The 13,814-nt window shown below is 54.9% G+C and overlaps 1 long non-coding RNA gene across 9 annotated transcripts; it reads left to right on the top strand.

The window, feature by feature from the left end:
- The first annotated feature begins 6,518 nt into the window (after positions 1-6,518).
- LOC131378631 (uncharacterized) lies at positions 6,519-12,230 on the top strand. 9 transcript variants are annotated; one of them, XR_009208254.1, is made up of 15 exons: positions 6,802-6,931; positions 7,023-7,158; positions 7,273-7,352; positions 7,430-7,463; positions 7,539-7,618; positions 7,696-7,729; positions 7,805-7,995; positions 8,071-8,150; positions 8,228-9,293; positions 9,372-9,413; positions 9,504-9,639; positions 9,754-9,833; positions 9,911-9,989; positions 10,909-10,949; positions 11,047-12,230. It is a non-coding gene; the product is annotated as an uncharacterized LOC131378631 (long non-coding RNA). The 9 variants fall into 9 exon arrangements; XR_009208255.1 differs by adding an exon at positions 6,519-6,788 and having other exon boundaries at positions 6,890-6,931; positions 9,911-12,229; XR_009208253.1 differs by having other exon boundaries at positions 6,519-6,811; positions 6,890-6,931; positions 9,911-12,229.
- The last annotated feature ends 1,584 nt before the right edge of the window (positions 12,231-13,814 follow it).

The raw sequence follows: 13,814 nt of genomic DNA, 5'->3' as shown, positions 1-13,814 counted from the left end.
CTGTGGACATCATCAGACCTACAATAAATACATAATTTCTGCTCATGCTCATTTATGTATTAAAAACTGTAAAGTTTCTCATTTTTGTATATATAATATTGATTTGTATATAACTTGATTTTCAAATAAAAATGTATCTATTATAGACAATATTTTAGAATATAAGAAATTTTACAGGATTTGCAAATACAAATGTGTGGGAGATTAGGGACAGGCGGTCGGAAGATACCGCGTTGTACGGGCAGACAGAACCCCTCCCTCAATTCTTAGTTGGTTAGTGTCCTTGATAAGGTAAACAACACCTAACTTGTAAGGTAAGCAGACGGAAGTGATGTAGCAAACAGAGGTTTTATAACTCCACGTAACCAGTTAATAAACGCCATTAGCCGTCCACCACACTGGTGTCTGTGAGCTGGTGGTCCGAGCAGCCTGGGTGTGGCCGCCGTGTCGTTCCTGGAACCAGGTCGCTACGCCTCGGTGGATGTAACAACAAATGTAACTTTTCTATATATAAATTAAAAAATAAAAGGCTTGAAAATGTAAGAAAATAGGATATATATGAAAGAAATAAAAATAATGTGTGCTTACCGCTCAGTCCTGCTCAATGCCCCTCAATTTCTCATTCTGGCCCAGCGTCCTCCCTGATATTCCTTCCGTGTTACTCTGTCCTTTTATCTGTTTGTGCTTCTTATTTTCTGTCCTTCTATCTGTCCTCCATGCCTCTCTCAGGATCGCTCTTCCTTTTTTTATTCTGTTGCTCTTTCCTGCTCTGTGGACCATTGTTTGTCACTGTATCTTTCTGTCCTGTTCCCTGCCCCTATTACTCTTTAATAGCACCGCCGTGCTGCCCGTCCCATTTTATTTTCTTTATCTCCATCCTCCCCCTGTCCTTATTTTCTTTTGTTCTGCTCCAACTCCCTCTTTCTGCCTCTTTTCTCTTCCCTGTGTTTCCAGGTGGGATTCCCCAAGGGGCAGGTGGTGCTGCCTTCAAGCGACACGGTTTAGTGGTGGACTTGGCAATGCTGAGTTAATGCTTGGACTGTGATCATCTCAAAGTTCTTTCCCAACCTAAATTATTCTAGGGTTCTTTATCTCTGTTCTGCTCCCTTCCCCCCCTGCCCCCACCCCTCCCTTGCTGTTCTTTTCTTCTTTTTCTTGTCCCTCTTTTCTGTGGTTCTCTGTCCCATTACCTAGCCTTGTGCTTTCCCTGTACACTCCCATTACCAAGCTGGTCCTCTCTCCCTCTCCCTCTCCCTCTCCCTCTCCCTCTCCCTCTCCCTCTCCCTCTCCCTCTCCCTCTTTCTTCTCTCTCATCATGGGCCCTGCTGCTCTGTACATTTGGCACTCTCCCGTGACACCTTTGGGTCCCCATTTTTTCATTGCCGTGTCAGTACAGTGACGGAGGTTATCACAGTCGGTGTGGCGTGGGACTTTCTGTGCCGCAGCGTGGGGTTTTTGCAGGAGCGATTTGATCTCGTCTATGGCAGGGATTCAGTTGGAACCTTTGGGTCTGCTGTTGTTTTTCCTGGAGGCAGGTTGAAAAGCGTGGCCTTGCAGCAGGTCAGGGCGCCCCATGAAAGCGAATGAAAGCCACTAAGTGTGCGTTCAGGCTTATGTCTGAGTAGGCAGTGTGAGGCCTTGAAGCTGTGTTGCTAGGGGTGAGTGTTGGTGAGTGCAGGCCTGCTGTGTGAGCTTTGGCATTTCAAAAGCGTAGTCAGGCCTTGAAAGCGGTGAGGCGAGAAGAGGGCAAAAGCATGAAAGGGTCGTCAGGGAGAGGTTTTGCAAGCTCTTTTTGTGGGCCCATTGTCTTTCGTAGGCGCCTGAAGGCAAGAGAAAAGGGAGGGTTCTGTGGATGTATTTGTAAGAGGCAGAGAACACTGTTTTCCCTGTCAAGGGAGCGGTAAGCCCCTTCTTTGACAGGGCATGTGAAGAAGATGCCGATCGTAAATGGTGGGGAAAAACCCCCTCTCCCTGATTGTGTCCATTCCAGCGTTGAATCGTTTGAAAAGGGGGGGACCATCGTGGTCTTTGAGGCCGTGAGATGGCTGTGAAAGTTAGCTCGTTGGCATTTTCAAATGCGCTTGACTCTTGGGGAGGGTTTTTGGTTTTTTTGGGTGTTTTTTTTTTTTTTTTTTAGGTTGGTGATTTGTTTGGGGTTTGAGAGTCAGAGAAAGCTAGGTCAGCCCTGGAAACGGCAAGCTGCAACATGATGTATTTTTTGCAGGTGGCATCTTGGCTGGTACTAAAGGTGCTATTTTTCGTGTTGTGCGCTCCCCGGCGAGCATGAGCCGCCCTTGTCCGGCCCCGAGCGTCGGCAGGAGGGCAAGAGACGAGCGCGGGGCGGGACGAGCAGCGGGGCCCGGCGTTGCGCTGGCGCGGTCACGTCCGAGGCGCCTCCGCTGCGCGCTGCCGGTTGCGTCCCGGCTGGCGGGTGCACGCCTAGGTCCCGAGGAAGTCAGCGAGTGGGCGCGGGCCTGGGGATGTTTTGTGGGCGCCGTGGCCTCGTCCCCCCCCAGCGCAGAGGAGGGAGCGAGGAGGGGCCCGTCAGTGGGGCGGGCGGGGGCCAGCGGGCGGGCGGTCCCCCGTGGTGGGTGTGGGGCGGGCGCCGGGCCCCTGTTGCGTGTTGCTGCGGTCGGTGTGGAGGCGTGGGGCCGGAGCTGGGCGGTGGTTGGTGGGCGGAGCGGCTGCCCCGGGCGACCTCGGACGCGTGGTGAGGCCGGCGCCGGCGGGGCCGCTCGTTTGTAAAGCGTGTCTGTCTTTCCCTGTCATTGCGGGGGTTTTCCTTTTGCCTGGGATTGTGAGAGAAACGGTAAAGAGGGCCCCCCAGGTGGTGAAGCGTCAAGGCCCATTTGAAAGAGTTGCAGAGAAAGACAAGTTAGTCAGGATGGCCAAGGAAACATTGTAACTGAGGGGTGAGGGTGGCTGTGCGATTTGCTTGGGAGTGATGAACCGGAGGCCCGTGGCATCCCAATTTGAGGCTGGGGCAGGTGCAGGAGAGGAGGGGTCCTTGTGGCTACGAAGGAAAGGCTGGTGGCCCTTGCTGTGAGGTGCAGGCAAGGATGTGTCCAGGGAAGGAGCGGCAAGTCCCCCGTGCCCCTGCCGTCACCCAGGGAACGGCGGCAGGTGCTAGCAGGTGTAAGGCGTTCTCTTGATGAGGGCTGAGTGCCTCGGTGAGAGCAGAGGCAGGTGTGAGGTGTTAGGATAAGGAGGGGGTGGCTCCTGCCAGGGGTGGTTTAAGAGGGCAACGTCTGGTGACTTTGGTGTGGAGCTTGTGGAGATGAGGAGTTGCTGGTGGGTTTCTGTGGGGCGTCTCATGGAGTCTGGGGGAGCTCCTGGATGCAGAACACAGGTTCAAGGAGGTGCTAAGGGACAGAGCTTTGTGCCAGGCAGCAGCAGCAGGTGAGTCCGTGTGGGTTTGTCTAGGGAGACTTGTGTCGTTTTCCTTTTCTATTTTGTCTTGTCCATCCCTCCCTGGTCCCCCCATCCAAAAAATGGGGGTTGTCCGGGAAAAGAAAGTTGAAATGGAGGGAAGAACCTTCTTTTCTGTTCTTGTCTGTGTTTCAACTGGGGGAAGTTCCCCTTCCGGTGGGATTTTTAGGGTCTGGACTGAAGGAAAACTTGGGTTTTCCAGAATGTGAAGGGTATAGTGTTGAGAGGGAATCCCTGGGTCGTATTTTAAACGGAAGGGGGAAAGTAGGGTTGTATTAGGGGTTTGAATGGAGGGTAAGGTCCCATTTTCATTTAAGGTCATCTAAGGTTTGAAGTGGGAGGGAAGCCCTGTTTTTGTTCCTTTTAAAGGGTTTGCAGAGAGGTGAAAAACTTCCTTTTTCCCCTCCTTGGAGGGATTTCATTTGAGAAAGACCCCTCCTTTTCTGTTGTTGTTGGGGATGAAGTGGAAGGGGAGAATCCATTTATTTGCCATTGTGTTATTTTAAGAGAAGGGCAACTTGGCTGGCAGAGGCTGGGGTGATTTTTTTAAATTCAAGTTTTTAGATTTTTTTTCTGTTTAACGATCTTTAACAATTGATGGTGCCGTTTTATTTTGTATTTCCATGGCCTACAGTAAGGGATACGGTCTATTGACTTAAGGTTGTATTTCTTAGCGGCAGTACGTTTGTTCCGAGCGGAAGTAAAGCTGGGTATCTGCAGTAAAAGTCAACGGAGGGAGGCGAGTGGCGGACCGAAGCGGCGGTTATCGCTTAGGTCTCCCTTTCAGGTTTGGATCCGGCAGCCTGGAAGCAGCCGCAGGCAGAGAGCGTGGGGACGCCCACGGCGCCGAGACGTCGTTTTCCGTCCAGGCCGGAGTTTGTGGGCTCATCTTCCGAAAGCTAAGTGTCGGGGACGGGGGTGAGGAGAAGAGGAAAAAGGTTTTCAGTGGCAGGAGGCAATTCAAAGCTAGCTTAGGGCAGAGGGCCCTAGAGGGCCAGAGGCCCGGTAAGTAAAGGTAGAGGATTCATCCCGGGCATCAGCAGAGCTTTTGCCGGGCAGGGCATTAGCGTCCCCCATCCGCGTTTTAGGGAGCCGGGCATCGTATGCCTGGTTGGAGTCCACAGGGTTAGGGTGCAGCAGGGAGCGGGCAGCCCACACCGGGATCCCCGTGCCAGGAGCGTCTGCAGTTGTGAGGAGTAGAGTGGAGCAGGAGCACTTGAGAGAGACCCAGTGAGGCTGAGGGAGGGCTTGAGAGGTGAGGGAGTGTCAGGCCAGAGGGCTTGAGAGGTGAGGGAGTGTCAGGCCAGAGAGCAGGAGGTGAAAGTAAGGCGTAGAGGCTAGGATGCAAATTTGAGCACAGTTGTAAGAGCCCTGAGAACTGTCCTGTTTCCCCGAGAGCAGGTGCAGGCAGCCAGGCTGTGGCAGGCCAGCGGCAGAAGAGCCAGGAGGGGCAGGCAGGAAGCGTTAGTGGGGAGCAGGGTCCGCAGGGCCGGGTCTAACCGGGGGTTTCCCGCCCCGGCCCACCCTGGGATCTCCTGTCTCCCCGCAGTCGAGGATGTCTCCTCCCATTCCTCGAGGCGGCGGTTGGTAAGGCTTCGTGCCTTTGCCACCGCCAAGAGCGCGGCTCTGTCAGCCTCTGCCCTGTCTCAGGGCCAAAGTTAGTTAGGCTAGGGAGAAACTGTGGATGACTCGTCCTGCCCGCAGGACAACCCTTGGGACCCTGGATCAGGAGCATCCTCGACTGCTAGCATAGGGCCTTAGAGAAGTAGGGTGAAGCAGGGCACTTGAGAGAGACCCAGCGAGGCTGAGGGAGGGCTCGAGAGGTGAAGGAGCGTCAGGCCGGAGAGCAGGCCATGAATGTAAGGTGTAGAGGCTAGGATGCAAGTTTGAGTGCAGGTGTATGCGCCCTGAGAACAGTCCTGTTTCCCTGAGAGCAGGTGCAGGCAGCCAGGCTGTGTCAGGGCAGTGGCAGAAGCGCTGAGGGGGCAGGCAGTAGGGATAGGGCTAGGCAGGAAATGAGGAGGGGGGGCAGAGTCGACTGGGTTGGGGTTGAGCGTGGGATGCCCACCCTGGTATCTCTGTCCTGCTGCAGTCAGGGATGTCACAGCCCTAGTGGAGGCCAGGGTGGGTGAGTGGGCTTAGCATCCATCATGCCGCCAAGACTTTGTCCGTGCAGGTGTCAGGCTGTGAGCGAAGCCAAAGCAAGCCGCCCAAGACTCTGGGCATTGTTAAGAGAGGGGGAGCCCCAGGATCAGTGTTTTTTGGCTGATGTGCTGCCATGTGCATGCTTTAATGTTTGGTTTTCTTTTTTATAGCTGAGGAAGAGACACCAGGCTGGTGACAGCAGGACTTTCCCAGAGGGCGAGGCGGCATTCCTTGGCACCGGATGTGGATGGCGATTCCTGGACCTCCCAGAGCTAAGTGGAGGGCTCAAGCTGCAGAGGGCATGAGAGCAGGGTGCTGGGTTGGGAGTTGCTGGGGGGGGAGGATTATTGAGTCTGGTTTGGCTAGGGAGATGTGCATCATGTGAGCGCTTAGGGCACCTGAAGGGCAAGTGTCATTTTTGCTGGCCATGCTGAGCTGTGGAGGGCAGAGCAGTCCCGGGCACGTGGTGTCTGTTGTGTGTTGCGCACTCTGTGTGTGTCGGGCATGTCATCTTTCACGTCTTTACCCATAGCCCCCCAGGGGTCCTATGGGGAGCCCCGGCATCACTGTTAGCATTTCTGCTGTCTGCCTTCGTGGCCCCAGCAGCTTTGACGGGAGAGCTGGGACTTGGATCTGAATCTTGTGTCCCTTTAGACTCATCCAGTGCGATGTCTTTTGAGGTCTTGTTCTGAGCTGTACAGAGAGCCGTGCCCCGCCACGATCCATTTTGGCGGGTTAGCACTTGTTTAGAAGTCCAAGCTAGGTCTGGGCTTGTGACCGCAGGAGTGTCAGGCATCCATCTTTGTGATTCTTGAAATGATTCATCTTGTTAGCATCCTCTTCCTGCAGGGTTCTGTGAGCCTGGCCAGCTCACCTTATTCCTTCCGTTTGTCATCTCATTCTGAGTTCTCTTCTTGCGGAGAGCTTTTTGTTGTTGTGGTGTCCCCTGGTTTGTGGTGTCCGATGTGACGGGTGTTGGTGTGGCTTTGTCCCAGAGCTGCTCTGTCCTGCCGCATGGGTGGGTGTAGGGGTAATAGAAGAAGCCCCTGGGGCCTGAACTGGGTGATGTCAGGTGGAGTTGTGGTGTGGAGGGCATTCGTCGGTTGGCAGCACGCGTCTGTCGCTGTCAAGTTCCCGTGCCGCAGTGTGACTTTGTTCCTGTGTGTGTTTCAGATGCGGATGGATTCACTTGATGGCAGAGGGCCCCATCCCGGGTGAGGGGGTATCCCCAGAAGAGGTGCGTCACCGTTTGGCTTTGCAGGGGTCACGTGCATGGCGAGTATGTGACAGCATTTTTGTTTGTGTTTCCTTTCAGGAACTGAAGCGGGATGTCATCTGTCAAGGTGAAGCGGAGCAGGTGAGCTGTGATTGTTGGAGAGAAGCAGTTGGTATTGCTGAAGTGTCAGTTGCTGGTGTGACTCTAATCCTCCATTACTGTGTTTTTTTAGGAGATGTCACTTTCCACGGAGCTGCCCTCAGCAAGCAGAGGATGGATGCGGTTTGCCTGTCTCCTGAGACCTGTGGGGAGCAGAAGAGGAGTGTGTGATGAAGCCTTGCTATTTTCCATTTGAAGGTGCCATCCAGGTAGGCTTTGGTTAAGAGCCTGGGAGCTGAGGTGAGTCGGGGAGGCAGGGAGGAGGAGCGAGGGTGCAGTCAAGATTGAGCTGTGCCACATCACCTGCCGTCCTCTTAAGCCAGGTCCACCCCGTGACGACGGCAGGGGGCTCGGAGCGTGGCTGAGACGTGCGGGGCGAGGACATGGGTATTCTTAGGAGACGGTGAGTGTCCTAATGGTGAGGTTTTGGTCCATGTGCTGCCATGTGCATGCTTTGATGTTTGGTTTTGTTTGTTGTAGCTGAGGAAGAGACACCAGCCCAGTGGGAGCTGAGGTGAGTCGGGGAGGAGGAGCGAGGGTGCAGTCAAGATTGAGCTGTGCCACATCACCTGCTGTCCTCTTAAGCCAGGTCCACCCCGTGACGACGGCAGGGGGCTCGGAGCGCGGCTGAGGCGGGCAGGGCGAGGACGTAGGTATTCTTAGGCGACGGTGAGTGTCCTAATGGTGAGGTTTTGGTCCATGTGCTGCCATGTGCATGCTTTGATGTTTGGTTTTGTTTGTTGTAGCTGAGGAAGAGACACCAGCCCAGTGGGAGCTGAGGTGAGTCGGGGAGGAGGAGCGAGGGTGCAGTCAAGATTGAGCTGTGCCACATCACCTGCTGTCCTCTTAAGCCAGGTCCACCCCATGATGACAGCAGGGGGCTCGGAGCGCGGCCGAGGCGTGCGGGGCGAGGACGTAGGTATTCTTAGGCGACGGTGAGTGTCCTAATGGTGAGGTTTTGGTCCATGTGCTGCCATGTGCATGCTTTGATGTTTGGTTTTGTTTGTTGTAGCTGAGGAAGAGACACCAGCCCAGTGGGAGCTGAGGTGAGTCAGGGAGGAGGAGCGAGGGTGCAGTCAAGATTGAGCTGTGCCACATCACCTGCTGTCCTCTTAAGCCAGGTCCACCCCGTGACGACGGCCGGGGGCTCGGAGCGCGGCCGAGGCGTGCGGGGCGAGGACGTAGGTATTCTTAGGAGACGGTGAGTGTCCTAATGGTGAGGTTTTGGTCCATGTGCTGCCATGTGCATGCTTTGATGTTTGGTTTTGTTTGTTGTAGCTGAGGAAGAGACACCAGGCCGGTGGTGGCAGGACTTTCCCAGAGGGCGAGGCGGCGTTCCTTGGCACTGATGTGGATGGTGATCACCGGACCTCCCAGAGCTAAGTGGAGGGCTCGAGGCACAGAGGGGATGAGAGCAGGGTGCTGGGTTGGGAGTTGCTGGGGGGGATTGAGTTCAGTATGGATCTGGAGATGTGCAGGATGTGAGTGCTTAGGGCACATGAAAGGCAAGTGTCATTTCTGATTGTAATGCTGAGACGGGCAGAGCAGTCCCGGGCACATGGTGTCTGTTGTCCACTCTGTGTGTGTCAGGCATCTCATCTTTCACGTCTTTTCCCATAGGTCCTCAAGGGGCCTGTGGGGAACCCTGGGATCACTGTTAGCATTTCTGATGTCTGCCTTCCTGGCTCCAGTGGCTTTGACTGGAGAGCTGGGACTTAGATCTGAACCTCATCTCTGTTCAGAGTCATCCAGTGCGATGTCTTTTGTGGTCTTGTTCTGAGCTGTACAGACAGCCGTGCCCCGCCACGATCCATTTTGGCGGGTTAGGACTTGTTTAGAAGTCCAAGCTAGGTCTTGGCTTGTGAGCGGAGGAGCGTCGGGCATCCATCTTTGTGATTCTCGGAAGGCATCATCTTGTTAGCATTCTCTTCCTGTAGGGTTCTGTGAGCCTGGCCAGCTCACCTTGTTTCTTCCGTTTGTCATCTCATTCTGCGTTCTCTCTGTCCTCCCGGTCGTTCTTCTTGCGGAGAGCTTTTTGTTGTTGTGGTGTCCCCTGGTTTGTGGTGTCCGATGTGACGGGTGTTGGTGTGGCTTTGTCCCGGAGCTGCTCTGTCCTGCCGCATGGGTGGGTGTAGGGGTAATAGAAGAAGCCCCTGGGGCCTGAACTGGGTGATGTCAGGTGGAGTTGTGGTGTGGAGGGCATTCGTCGGTTGGCAGCACGTGTCTGTCGCTGTCAAGTTCCCGTGCCGCAGTGTGACTTTGTTCCTGTGTGTGTTTCAGATGCGGATGGATTCACTTGATTGCAGAGGGCCCCATCCCAGGTGAGGGGGTGTCCCCAGAAGAGGTGCGTCACCGTTTGGCTTTGCAGGGGTCACGTGCATGGCGAGTATGTGACAGCATTTTTGTTTGTGTTTCCTTTCAGGAACTGAAGCGGGATGTCATCTGTCAAGGTGAAGCGGAGCAGGTGAGCTGTGATTGTTGGAGAGAAGCAGTTGGTATTGCTGAAGTGTCAGTTGCTGGTGTGACTCTAATCCTCCATTACTGTGTTTTTTAGGAGATGTCACTTTCCACGGAGCTGCCCTCAGCAAGCAGAGGATGGATGCGGTTTGCCTGTCTCCTGAGACCTGTGGGGAGCAGAAGAGGAGTGTGTGATGAAGCCTTGCTATTTTCCATTTGAAGGTGCCATCCAGGTAGGCTTTGGTTAAGAGCCTGGGAGCTGAGGTGAGTCGGGGAGGCAGGGAGGAGGAGCGAGGGTGCAGTCAAGATTGAGCTGTGCCACATCACCTGCTGTCCTCTTAAGCCAGGTCTACCCCATGATGACGGCAGGGGGCTCGGAGCGCGGCCGAGGCGTGCGGGGCAAGGACGTAGGTATTCTTAGGAGACGGTGAGTGTCCTAATGGTGAGGTTTTGGTCCATGTGCTGCCACGTGCATGCTTTGATGTTTGGTTTTGTTTGTTGTAGCTGAGGAAGAGACACCAGGCCGGTGGTGGCAGGACTTTCCCAGAGGGCGAGGCGGTGTTCCTTGGCACTGATGTGGATGGTGATCACTGGACCTCCCAGAGCTAAGTGGAGGGCTTGAGGCACAGAGGGGATGAGAGCAGGGTGCTGGGTTGGGAGTTGCTGGGGGGGATTGAGTTCAGTATGGATCTGGAGATGTGCAGGATGTGAGTGCTTAGGGCACATGAAAGGCAAGTGTCATTTCTGATTGTAATGCTGAGACAGGCAGGGCAGAGCAGTCCCGGGCACGTGGTGTCTGTTGTCCACTCTGTGTGTGTCAGGCATCTCATCTTTCACGTCTTTTCCCATAGGTCCTCAAGGGGCCTGTGGGGAACCCTGGGATCACTGTTAGCATTTCTGATGTCTGCCTTCCTGGCTCCAGTGGCTTTGACTGGAGAGCTGGGACTTAGATCTGAACCTCATCTCTGTTCAGAGTCATCCAGTGCGATGTCTTTTGTGGTCTTGTTCTGAGCTGTACAGACAGCCGTGCCCCGCCACGATCCATTTTGGCGGGTTAGGACTTGTTTAGAAGTCCAAGCTAGGTCTTGGCTTGTGAGCGGAGGAGCGTCGGGCATCCATCTTTGTGATTCTTGAAGTGATTCATCTTGTTAGCATCCTCTTCTTGTAGGGTTCTGTGAGCCTGGCCAGCTCACCTTGTTTCTTCCGTTTGTCATCTCATTCTGCGTTCTCCCGGTCGTTCTTCTTGCGGAGAGCTTTTTGTTGTTGTGGTGTCCCCTGGTTTGTGGTGTCCGATGTGACGGGTGTTGGTGTGGCTTTGTCCCGGAGCTGCTCTGTCCTGCCGCATGGGTGGGTGTAGGGGTAATAGAAGAAGCCCCTGGGGCCTGAACTGGGTGATGTCAGGTGGAGTTGTGGTGTGGAGGGCATTCGTCGGTTGGCAGCACGCGTCTGTCGCTGTCAAATTCCCGTGCTGCAGCGTGACTATTTTCCTGACTTTGTTTCAGATGCAGATGGATTCAATCCGTGGCAGAGCGCCTCATCCTGGGTGAGGGGGTTCCTCTGTGAAGGTGTAAGTCACTGTCTTAGCTGGGGTAGTGTAAATAATGACTGTGTAAGAGTTCTTTTTTTCTCTTTACTTTCAGGAAGTGATGGTAGATGTCAGCTCTCAAGGTGAAGTGGAGCAGGTGAACTGTGATTGTTGGAGAGAAGCAGTTGCTATTGCTGAAGTCTTACTTGATCATGCATGTCTAAGCATCCCCTTTTGTGTTTTATGGGGTCTACTTGCATGACACCATTCTGTCACAAACCAGGTGCTGGTTTCTGTTTGGAATTTTAGCTGGCTGCCATCCCTTTGCTGGCCCATGGCCTTAGACAGAAGCAGTGTCCCTTCTCCATGGGCATGCCGATTCACCCTCCCCTGTTCCTGATGTGATTTTGTAGGAGGCATTTGGTACTCCAAGTTAGACATGTAAGTGTTGTCTCTGCCAGCTTTTGCCAGCCCTGTAAGCCTGCTTCCCTTCCCTTTCTGCAGCATGTGTCTGTCCTGGTCTTAGAATTTGTGCATGCTTTGCAACGGAATGTTTCATTTAGCATCAATCATGGACATTGCTGAGCAATTGTGTCTGTGTCTTCTTTCATTCATGAACTCTTCACCACTCGATGGGGACTCTCCCAGACATTTTATGATTGAAATCCGTTCACCCGTGAGTGAAGAACACAAAGGGCAAGAGGTTTTCTGCCTGTCCTGTTTTTTTTAAGGTGTAGGTGAAATCTAAGCTCCAGTACCCTCTGCCGTGCAGCTCCTTTGGCCTATCCCACGGTCCATGAAGTAAGCACGTATAAAAGCTGGGCCAAGTTTCCCTGCACAGTTTTAGTTTGTCTGTTGCAGCCCTGAGCAGGTGTCTAAAATAAGTAAAAACCCCCTGGTGCCTCCGTCTCCCCCCTAGGCAGGGATGCAGGGGCAGCAGCACCCCTGAAACGATGTCCCAAACAGAGAGCCTTCCCAGGCCCTTGGAGAAGAGCTGAAGGGGTAAGAAGAGAGGGCAGGAAAGCCTTGGTACCTTCCGTGAGAGCGCCTGTGTCCCTGTGCCCTGCAAAAGCAGCAAGGGCCAGCATCCCTGTGATTTTGAGATGAGGCCAAGGGAAACGTGCGGCACCGTGGGTTCTTTGTGTAGTCGGTCGTTTTCCCGTTTCCCCATTGGTCCCTTTTGGATCCTTGCTCCGATTGGTCGTTTTGAAATTCATTCACCCCATTGGTGTGAGTGTCAAAGCCACCTCGTTCCCTGTGAAAGGGGGTTGTGGGAGGTCAGTTGGGCGTGGGTTCCAGAGCGTGCGCCGCCTGAAGAGACCTTGCCGTGAGGAAGCAGCCGAGCCGAGCCGATGGAGCAGCCGTGCCTGTAGGCGCTCGGACAGCCTCGTGGCTGAGTTGCCGCGGCAGCTCTCCTAAAAGAGCGATCACTAGGGTGATCGGTGTCCCTCCGGAGCAGAGGGCGCCTTTATCAAGGCGACCGGCTGCCGCATGGTCGCAGCACTCGAAGAGGCTCCGCAGCCGGGCTGGAGCGGGGAGCGGGCGCGGCCCGTAGGACCAGAACTTTGTGTGAGGCAGCAGCAGCATCGCGGGTGAGTGATCGTGGGTTCGTGGGGAGGGCGTGTTTTCGTTTCGTTTTTCCGGAGGTGCGGCGGTGCGAGCCAGGGTATGGGGGGCGGTCCGTGCGTGTCCTGGCAGCTGTGTGCGCTCCGGGGACAGAGGCTGGGCAGCGGCGGGGCTCCCCGAGCGTGGAGGCGCAGGGCGGGGGGGGCGGGTGTTGGGGAAGGAGCGGGTTCATCGGCGGGAGGCGAGCTCGTCCCTGGAGAGCGTAGGTGTTTGCGGTGGCCCGGTGCTGGCGGTGCCGCGGTAGAGGTGAAGGTGAAGGTACGGGTTGGCCATACCGCATGGCGTCGGGCGGCTTTTCGCGCGCTGGGAAGGGGAGGGGGGGTGGTTTTCCAGTTGCCATTCTAGCGCTAAAGCGCGGCGCCGCGGGGGTGAATATGCGGCGGGAGCTACGGGTTGCCCCGGCCACATGGCACACGGGCGGGGAAGGGGGGGGGGGGGCGGGTCTGGCGCCGGCAGTGAGGGTGCCTCTTTGGGGACTGGCGGCGCGGCGGTGCGGCGGCTCGTGTTTGTGTGGTGTTGGCGAGAAGGAAGCGGGGTAGGTCGGTGCCGTGGGTACGTGGTGCCCATGGCTCGTTTCGGGCGGGTTTCCCGGCGCTGGGAAGGGTGGTGGGGGATGGTTTTCCTGTTGCCGCGGTGCGTAGGAAGTGCGGCAAGCCGGCGCTGAATGCTCAGTATGTACTCATGGTGCTCGTGGCTCGTCGGTTCCCCGGCGCTGTGGGGGGGGCGGCTCTGCCCCCGGGAGTCGCGGTCCCTTTGCGGGGGGGCAGGGGAGCCGGGGCCGGCTGTTGTTGTGTGATGCGACGTGGGCCACGGTCTGAACCCGATTACTCTAAATCTGTACTGGGGGGTGATGTGTTGTCATCTTATTCTTACTATGTGGGGTGTTCCTTTAGTCGTAGGGAAAGTTTGTAGCCCACGGGTGCAGTGATCCACTCTAATAAGTAGGTTGTGGTATCTCTGCAGTGCAGGTGTTTCTGTGCAATCCACTCTTTTGTTTTGAAAAGGCCTCCATGCTCTCGGTCTCCCTCCTGGTGTGTGGTTTTTGTCCTTGCTTTTTGGTTTTGTTTTTGGGCTCTGAATCTTCCATCCCTAAGTGCTTTTCCAAGACTGTTATGGCTTACTCTACTTTAGTTTTTCCTTACAGAAAAGTTACCAAGCATAAGCTTATGCTTTCCCTCCTATGCACTGTGACATTCCCAGGTCCTTTCAAAGCCTTGTATTTAGAGACCTGTTGAATACCCCGATCTGAATTTATCT

The sequence above is a fragment of the Hirundo rustica genome, chromosome 12 (genome assembly GCF_015227805.2).
Source record: "Hirundo rustica isolate bHirRus1 chromosome 12, bHirRus1.pri.v3, whole genome shotgun sequence".
Taxonomy (NCBI): Eukaryota; Metazoa; Chordata; class Aves; order Passeriformes; family Hirundinidae; genus Hirundo; species Hirundo rustica.
Note: the sequence above shows the minus strand (reverse complement) of the source record. Positions and strands in the feature narration are given on the sequence as shown.